This window comes from Oryzias latipes, chromosome 3, assembly GCF_053564925.1.
Source record: "Oryzias latipes strain Hd-rR chromosome 3, Olatipes_Hd-rR_3.1".
Classification (NCBI taxonomy): Eukaryota; Metazoa; Chordata; class Actinopteri; order Beloniformes; family Adrianichthyidae; genus Oryzias; species Oryzias latipes.
In genome coordinates, this window is record NC_136239.1 from 32,880,785 (window position 1) to 32,890,789 (window position 10,005).

Here is a 10,005-nt window from a genome sequence, read left to right on the forward strand (position 1 = left end):
AGCGTCTGTTTTTACTGAAGGCGCAGGAGTCTTTCTCCTAGAGAAGAACATTGTGATGGGTAGTTGTTGGCGCTCTTTCTTTTTCTTTTTCTGAGCAAGAAGATTTTTATAAACGGATATGCCACCTTTGATTATATTTGAGAACTGCAATGAACGACTCATCAAAGGGTCACATTCTTGTGCCGTGCGATGAAGTTCAGTGGCCATTCTCACCACACTGTAAAAAAAATCTGTGAAGCATAAGCCGTGAAAGATGAAACGCGATATTGCGAGGGATCCCTGTATACATTTTTGTTTTTTTTGTTCTTTGTTCTTGTGAAGAGTTTTGCCTTGTATCATTGTGTGGTTGTCTCTGCGAGAGTTTTGTGATGATTATATTTCAATTAAAAAAAAGTTATTCGTCAGTTAAACATATTTTACGTAGCTTTCAGATTTCTCTTCCTAGCAAAGCAAGTCAACATTTTCTTTACACAAAAAGGCATTTCTGACTGCACTTGATGAATTCATTCAAGTTTGTTCATGATCTGCCCGTTGAACTGAATCACTAACAATTTCAGAGCAGATGATAGCTTCCTCTGTTTATCTTCTTTGATTAATACCTATAGGTTTTTCAGACATTTGTAGGTTTTTGTATTTAGAAGGTATATGAGATTGTTTCATAGCCCTATCTCTGGATCAAGTTTCCATCTCATTTGCTTTAGATTCTGTACTCATTGACACCACTGTGTTAAGTATGGTTTCTTTACAAGGCGAATAAAAGTCAAATACTGAAAAAGAGTTGCTGTAAGTTGGCCTTACATTTGTAATGTTTTATTTCTCACACAAGATATTTGTCTTTATAAAAGATGCAAAATTAAGTATAAAGTGTACTCAAGCTTAGCTACTGCAAAATAGCATGATTTCACAAAGTCGAAGTCGAGGTATTTGTGATTCATTTGCAATGACATGTTTATACAGTTTTTCTTTTAACTTGGATAAAAAAAACATATTGGGAAAAAAAATATTTGAAAGGCATGTTCAAACAAATTTTTGTATTGTTTAAAAAAAGCTTTCAGGAATTTGATTATAAGGGGTTTGTGGTTAAATGCTAACAAAATCCAGATTTTTGTCCTAATGTTTCACATATCTATAGTTAGGTATTGTTACTTAGTCGGCCACTAAAAAAAAAAAAGTGATTTCTGGTGGTCCCAACTGTGGTCTGACATCTGATTTACATTTTTTTTTTTTTTTTTAGATTAACAGAGATGGAGAACTTGAATGGAAAATATCTTATAATTACAGCTCACAGAAACTGCTTACATTAATATTTGCTGTTGAAAATCTACAACCACAGTTTATTGTGGCTGAATGTAAACATCGCATTCACAATTGCCAACTCAATTGGATCTGAGCTGGCATGCAAAGTGAGATGAGGCCTAACTTCAAACCTAGATTTGAAAGTCTTGTAATGCTGGATGTGCGACTTTCATTTGTTTAATAAGGGCAGTTCTGTCAGTCATAAATATTCTAAAGAAAGTCCTAAAAGAAAAAAGGAACAGGCAAGACATAAAAGAGAGAGCATGAAAAGCAAACCAAGACCTACAGATAATTATAGGAATGTCTGTGGACTTTTACTCATCAAAACACTTTTACTCGTCATTGCTGGAACGTGTCAGTGTAACATTGAATCTTGGTTTAGCTGTAGCTGTCATTGTGACGAGTGAGCTTATGTGTTTTTGTGTAACTTGCAGCAAAGGGCAGATGGTAATTGCTATAGGATGATAATAGGAAGCACAAAGCAACATCTTTTTTGCACTAATCACAAGCATCATTTTGATCTGTTCTGTGCTTTTATCTTGGACAGAACAATGTCTGTAGTTGAGCATGCAGAGCATTGTTGTAGGTGCATCCCAGCCCTCTTAGTTGCAGACAAGTTTACACTGATTGTTTCATGTATCTAGGCTTGGACTCCTGATGCCTGCAATGCTTTTGAACCTGGCCTTTTGTGTCATCCATCGGAGCTTTTGTTCTAGATGAAACAGACTATGTATGGTCAGCACTGAGCTCCTGCACAAGCAAGTGTCAGCCCCGACTTCACACACTTGTGCATTTGTGGAGATGAAGGCGTGCAGGCAAACAAAAACATTCCACATATATTGTGGGTACAGTGGAATATAGAACTGCAAAAGTGTGCAGCGACATGTAAACCATGCACACACAGTTTTATACAAAGGGTGAGTGTGTAGGAGATGGGGGCACGTTTTTTTGTTTTTTTTTTCTTTCTTTCTTAGCTATATCACATCCTGCAAAAGCATGCGTCTGCTGCAAGGGGGACTTGAGAATTAAAGTTTCATCTCCCTGTAAAACCAAGACTTCTGCAGGCAGATGGGAGCACCACTTTCTTTTTAACCCTGCCACTGCTTTGGCCCTCTATAAGGAAATGACTTCATCTATAGTAGCATTGAACTTGCTGAAGGATGAGCATAATACTGGCAAAATATGCAAATACAAAGGCAGCTGCATGCAAGCAGGAGCCGATTTAGCTCGTGCTGGTTTGCAGCACCTTCCATCCGTGAAACCAGGGTTCAACTCCAGGTTGCTCCCTGTTCCCTTCTCTACTTCTGTGCTGGTCCCAAGCCCAGTTGCTTTGAGAGGGTTGCGTCAGGAAGGGCATCTGGCATAAAACATTGCCAAGTTGACCATGCGACTAGTTCGCTGTAATGACCCATGATGGGAAAAGCCGAAAGAGCAACAACAACAAAGGCAGCTGCATGCAGGCAAAAAGTCCTCTAAATGATGAGCATGGTCTTTTTATGTCAAAGATGGTGGTGTGCTCTCAATGCAACTTTATATAAATGCAAAGGTAGACAGACTTCCAATTGGCAAATAGGAGATGAGTTTCTTTTTAACTGGTATCCCGTCAAAGTTTTCAAATATTAGATAGATGCAAGATTTATAGGAATCCTTGTTACGGCTTGAGAGAAGAAGGAATACGCACTCGAATCCAAATGTTTGAAGAACCGAAATGTTTAAGAACAAAAAGTCACCACAAGAGTGGGTCAAAAAAACTCAATATCATCAAGACTTCAGGACTAGACAGGACGCTGCGCCATCGAGAAACCAAAAGATCATTCCTTAAATACCCAAAAGCTTTATTGTAAAATGTACGCAGCTGTGGGCCCAGGGGAAAGCACAGGATGGGGAGCGGGCACTGATCATCATCATCCTCATTCCTTTTACAAGACAGTACAGTTTCATTTTAATAATATTAGAATTTTAGCATACTCACATACATACTCACCAACTTAATGAAGATTTCTTACATGTGTTATGCAGGGTAGAATTTTTCTGTTCTTATATTTTTTTAAATATATATTTCTAGTGAACAATTGAAAAACTCTTCAAGAAATACTGCTATTTGGTTTAAAAGTTATGTATACAAAAAATCTTGAAGAAAACACAATCACAGTGGTGTTGTCCTGTTGCTAAAAAGTAAACCGTGCAAAAGAAAATCCCAGTGGAGTCGCTGCAGCTCCATTGCAAACCTTTGGCCGTTTTCTTTTTAGATATAACAAAATCAAATTTGCACTTGTTGCGATGTAACAAAAGCCTATATCAGAAATCTTTGTGCCAGCATGTGTTGCTAAAAAATGTAAAAAAAAAAAAAGGAAAGACTAAAATTCAGGGGGTGGCGCATGAAAAAGTAAATGAGCATCATAATATTGAGGTCTTTTAATTTTTCAGCAGATGTGATGAATTGAGCTTCGACTGATGTTTCCTGAAAGTGGCAACACGTGTCCCTCTTATTTGGCTGGTGCTGCCGCCTCGTCTACAGATGTGTCGCTTGATGTACCCTTCGAATGGCACACTGCCACTTAATAAAATATCACTCCTGCTTTGACAGGGAAGCTTTAATTGAGTCCCTTGTCAGTTTTATCAAACTGTGTGTTATCATCATTTGAAACTTTTTTTCCCTTCTTCGCTCTTGCTCTGACGGAATAACCAATAACATCCTGTGAAAAAAAGGAGGACAAACTTAAGGAAATGAAATACAGCGAAGTACGACGAGAGAAATATGAACCAAAGAACACGAGTAAAAGTACTAGGGAGGCCAAAGGAGAGCAGGAGCGAGAAGGGAAAATAGCTAAGAGAGAAACAGTCTTCAGAAACCCTCTTGTCATTGAATTCATAATTCAGCTTTGTGATTTTAATTTCTCTCTGTTCTTATCAAAGGCCGGTGGAGCAGAAAAGGGAATGCTGGTAGTTTGTGGGATCACTGCATAGAAGATGAGCTGCAAGCACAACGCCTGAAGATGGAAATGTTGCATGAGCCCCCCCACTCAGTGACACCAACGCCTTAAAGAGGAAACTGCCAGAAATGTGAGTTGTGTACACAAACTCTTTTCGGGGATCACATAGCTTTGTTTTCTAAAATACAAATGTTCAGCCACTTAAAGGAACAGAGTCTGCCTGTTTCAAAGAATACACAAAAATCCACTCTGCTTTCACCAAATGTTTTTTGAGTTAAAATTTAAAAACAGAAAACATGTATATGTATTCTTCTTTGGCCAATATTACATACAAACATTTTAACAATTATTTTTTATGTTTTACATTTTGATCCAAAATGTTTGTATGTGGTGTTCCTACATTTGGCCATCTTGATCTATCTATCTGTCCGTCCGTCCGTCTATATCTACATAAAAACGCCCCTCTCACCCTTCCGCAGGTGGTTCCTCACCCAAGCTCGGGTCCTCTACCAGAGGCCTGCGAGCTTGAGGGTCCTGCGCAGTATCTTAGCTGTTTCTAGCACTGCGCTTTTCTGATCATCATCGACTTCTTTGTATGAGTCATTGGTTCACAAAAGTTTCTGACATTAAGTACAATTTATACTCAGTGCTGAATTTTTAACAAATTTTGTATAAAATAAAATAGAATTTATTAGGACAGATTGGACTTCCAAAGATCTAAATTAAGAAAAAGTGTGTTAAGTCTAATGTCCTTCCGGCCTTTTTTTTTGTCTCTCAGAGCTCACTTTAAGTAAGCTAGCATTAAACCATTTTGGATTTAGGGGGTAAGTAGCCTAGAATGACATGTTACAAATACTATTGCTTTACCTTCAAAGCAGGAAGAACTTTGTCTTTTGACAATCTTTCCCCTGAACTCTTGTGTACTGCACTGCCCCCTGTGGCCTGCTCTAGCTATCACACTCTGACAGCTTTCAATATCAAGAAGAGATGTGCCAAACTGAAACAAGGTGATTGGAGGCTATGGGATGGCAACTGTTTGCAAAGTCTCACAGAACCATGGAATTCAGATTTTTATGTTTAGATTTTTAGCTCAAGTAACAAAATTTATATGTCACCATTTTGGTTGGTTAATATATCTAACATATCTAAATCTTTAAATCCGGATGAAAAATATCTGCAGCTACTGCCATTGCCTACAAGTCATACTCATAGCCTTTAGGACATGTAGATTGTGGTTAGACACATTTTTTTTAAGATATGTCTTAATCATATTCCCATAGAATCAGTACCTATATTGCATTTTTGTCATCTTCACACTCACACATGTACCTAAAATCTTAGGCTTTATCAGGCAAATGCATATTTCAGAGCTTTGTTGAAACAATAACTAATATGGGGGGGGGGGGTCCCACGACATGTATTTCTTGGGAATGTGAAACAAGTGTCACGGTAGCTGAACCAGCAATGTATTTGCACACCAAAAAGCCTTTGCAGACAATTTGACCCTCTGAGGTTTCATTTTTTTAAACTGTTGCAGACTCTCTCTGTAACCAGAACTTCTTGTTTTTGACCATTACATAACACTTGTGTATGAATGCATACGAATGTCCTGGTGATGGTCAGAAGGGCCATAGGTGTGAACTGGCAGCCACGCCTCTGTCAGTCTGCCCCAGGGCAGCTGTGGGTACATCAGTAGCTTACCATCACCAAGTATGAATGAGGAGTAAACTGGAAAAAAAAAAAAAAGAATTAAGGACTAAAAACTGGTTACTATTTGTTTCTTTTGTAAGTGACCATGGTATAAGCGGGTTAAAGGCCTTCAAAGTGGGCATTATCACTTTTTAACGGACACTGTGGAAGCCTTAACCGTCCGACGCGAAGCGAAGGAGGGTTGCATACTTCATCAGCTATTAACCCTTATTTATACCATGGTCCGGTTGAATACTCGATTCTGATTGGCTGCTGGGTATGCGTTAAAACCTGATAACCGCACGGTGAAAAAAGAAGTTCCGGTCGGCTAGCTTAAATGATTTGTATCACTGCGCCGGCTTCTGTAAAACAACCTTTTGCTTCATCATCTGGGCAAAAACAAGCGGTAAGCGATTAACTTTACCTCTGAATTGATGCTTTATTCAACCCATCGGGACGATCAGCATAGATATATCGCAGAATCTTGACTGCAGCGGTGGTGCTGCGCGACGCGGACTATATGTTACGTGATGCGGCGCATAGTACGCTGTTTATGAGAAAAGTGATCCAAATCGGAAAAAAAAACAAGAATTAAGGACTAAAACCTGGTTAATATGTATTGCTTTTGTAAGTGACCATGGTATAAGCGGGTTAATGGCCTTCGAAGTGTGCGGTTACTACTTTTTAACGCACTTCGCGGAAGCAACCGTCCTCCGCTTCGCGTCGGACGGTTCAGGCTTCCACGGCGTGCGTTAAAAAGTAGTAACCGCACACTTCGTCGGCCATTAACCCTTACATAACGCACTGTGATAATCGCACGCCTAAAAAAGAAGTTCTGGTCACATGGCTTAAATGTCCTATATCACTGCACTGGCTTAAAACAAACTTTAGCTTCATCATCTGGACACAAACAAGGGGTAAGAGGTGAACTTTCTCTCTGAACTGATGCTTTTATTTAATACATCGGAATGACCAGCTTAAATATCCCTTTCCTTTGCCTGCTGCAGTCGAGATCGGAGGTCGGAGTTATCATGACGTCGCGTTCCAAACCGAAAAAATAACAAGAATAGAATCCTAAAAACTGGTTGAACATTTATTTCTTATGTACGTGATTATGGTATAAGTGGGTTAATGACCTTCAAAGTGTGCATCAGAATTAACGCACACCGTGGAAGCCTGAACCATTCGACGCGAAGCGGAGTGGGTTAATTTCTGATAATGCACACTTCGTCGCCCATTCACCCTCACTTACTTTACAGCTAACATCCAGATGCCTCTACTTCAGTCTCAACATTATTTTTATTGTATAATGTGGCTATGGTTTACCAGTCAGATACCTCCTCTTGTTCATTTCAAAGTAGGGCTTATCTTGTGATGCCTGAAACAGATACATTTAACTAACATCATTTAATTTTTATGAAAGAATTTACCGTTTATTTGTTTTGCAGAGAAAAAACACCACCCTAAGTTGTTTTGTTTTTTTCGTATTTGTCTGCTCTCATGTTCACACAAACCCTGTCAAACTGACTGATATCAAAATCCCTGCATCTCTCAGACTCAACTGCAGTCACAAATGACTCAGAGATCACAACTTAGAACAAACTCAATTACATGTTCAATTAAATGACCTGAGCTGGTAAAGTGCTTCTGTGCAAAAGAAAAGTGGACAACCCTGATTAAACTTAGGCTTTCTGACTTCAAGACGGCCGCTGCTCCTTCTGATTTGTCATTTTATTGATTGTAATCAGCAGTAGATCAGTAAATACAAAGACTCGTGTTTGCTATTTACATACATTTCTACAGTTTTTCAGGGGTCCATAATTAAATCAAGCTTTAGATTTAATTGATAGAAGCACTCTTTTTAAATTCATATTCATATACAAAGTGTATAGGTGATGTTCTGAAACTCTTACAAGTAAAAGTACCCGAATAAACTCCTGTTCTGATGTAATGTTCCTTTTCATCTGTTCACCAAATGTTAGATGTGCCTAGATTCTGAATTTAAGAATTAATCCTTTTTCTTTTTTTTTTTAAGAAAGGTATAACTGCTGTGTTAAACAATAAAACTGAAAAAAATCTATATATTCTTCCCCTAGTAACACTCGTGCTTCACTGGGCTTTCTCTCCTTCCAACTACTTTCGTTTTTCTCCTCCCTCTATCCCTGAAATCAAGGTCTGCTGGGCATTTTTAAGACAGAGGCTTCCTGGACTATTTCGGTATCAAAGCTTTGAAGCAGCAAGAGGAATGCTGTCTGAAGTTGACATGTAAGAAGAGGAGGGCGATCCACTCTGACTGGTTTATGTGGGCAAAGAAGGCAGGAGGTGCAGTCAGTAGCCCTTCCAGGAGCAACCTCCACTGGGGATAGGAGCCCTCAAATGCTCCTCTTCAAACCCAGACCCTCCCCAGCCATTGGGGGAGGCCTTTATGTTTCATATGTTTGGTGTCCGCTTCACTAGATTTATAGATGTATGGAACATGCATGTATATGCCTGTGAACTGTCACTGCTTCATGGAATATGGTGTGAAAGCTGTAAGAAAATGTGTTCATTTTAACATATATTTTGTTGAGATAAAGAACTTTTACAGACGAGTAGAGTCCCTAAGATGTTGTTAAAGCTTTATTAACAGAAATGAATAATATCCTTTTTGAGCAGAAGCCACAGTGCTCGTATATCTTTATAATTAATTTATTCGTTGGTTAAATATGTAGCTCATAAAGCTAATGCTACTGCTGGCTTTCAGATCTTGTGTGATTTCTCATGAAAGAAGGCAAATTTGCTTTTGTTTTAAATCCCAGATTTACAATTTTTACATGTGGACCTAACGTGACTTGACACTAGTTTGGTAAAATAAAAAGAACAAAGTGAAAATATCTCTTTTTGATTGGTGAATGTGGTTAGTTCTATTTTCACCGTGAAGAAAAGTTGTCATATGACAAAATCGTGCCTGCAGCTTTGATGTGAATCAACTCCAGCCCTACATAGCTCTGTGGACTGTTGTCCAGATGACCTCTTTTTTTCCCCTCTTTCCATGCTGAGGAAGTGCAGTTTATGGTGGATCTAACTGACCTGGCTAGTCTCCCTGCAGATACTGCTCCCTGATTCATCTGCTGCCAACCCCTTCAAGTTATTCATCTGGAAGAAATATGCATTCATCATTGTATTTTTAATCACACCAAATAGATAGACAAAGAGAAAGCCTAAGGGAAAGGGGGAGCAATCCACAACTCCCAAAGCTCAGATGGTATTCCTCCCCTGCATCACCAAACATTCCCAAATTGACTTTGAATGGATTTATTTTTAATGTGTGGAAGATGCTCCACCACAGAGAATTGGTATGATGTGTGTACATGTTTGTGTGTGTTTGTTTTTTTGTCTATCTCCTCTGCTAAAACATCTTTCAGTGTGTGTTTGCCTATGAATTTGCATACTTGTACTGTGCATCACTTCCAAACGTTTTTCTACATTGATATAACTAACACGCTCTGTTGCATAACCCCAGTATGAGAGGTCTCCCTTCACATGAATGCATGCTATTGTAGTAAAACCATTTTGGCCCATCCAGCCTAGTACAAATGAGCTAGCTTATCCCTTCATTTCCCATTCAAGTGTATTCATTAATACATTAATTTATCAGCTTGTCTTGGTTCCAGCTTAATTGAGTCCCATTGCAACTTTCTAAGTAGGCCACATAGAGATCTGACAAATCAAATGTATCTGGCTTTTGTTCCTTTGGGCTAGACTTGTAACCTTTAAATCAGTATTTGTATGTCTTGTATATATATGTAATAGATATATAGATTATAATATTTTGCCTTCATGCCGTTTCCTGTTTGTCATTTACTGTGATGTAGTGTGGTTGTAATCTGTGTTTTACTGGGAAAAGCAAGTGTCTTCCTGTGGCTCTGAATGTGCTTTTGCACCAACGCATGAGTTTGTGCACGGACACACACACACGCTTGCAAACAGATGTGGGCACAGAGATGGGAGTGGGGGTGTTCTATATCTTAATGCCATTACATTAAATTTTAAATAATGTTATGCAAATCAGAAATGACAGAAGATTATCTCCTTGGGACCCTGAAAG

General features: G+C 38.8%; 1 long non-coding RNA gene across 3 annotated transcripts in view; it reads left to right on the forward strand.

Annotated features, from left to right (window-relative positions):
• Positions 1–8,791, forward strand: part of LOC110013778 (uncharacterized) — a 94,847-nt gene extending 86,056 nt beyond the window's left edge. For all 3 annotated transcript variants that reach the window (XR_013655186.1, XR_013655188.1, XR_013655187.1), the window contains 2 exons: positions 4,213–4,359; positions 8,092–8,791. This is a non-coding gene — a long non-coding RNA (uncharacterized LOC110013778). The remainder of the gene's footprint in view (positions 1–4,212; positions 4,360–8,091) is intronic.
• Positions 8,792–10,005: the final 1,214 nt, after the last annotated feature.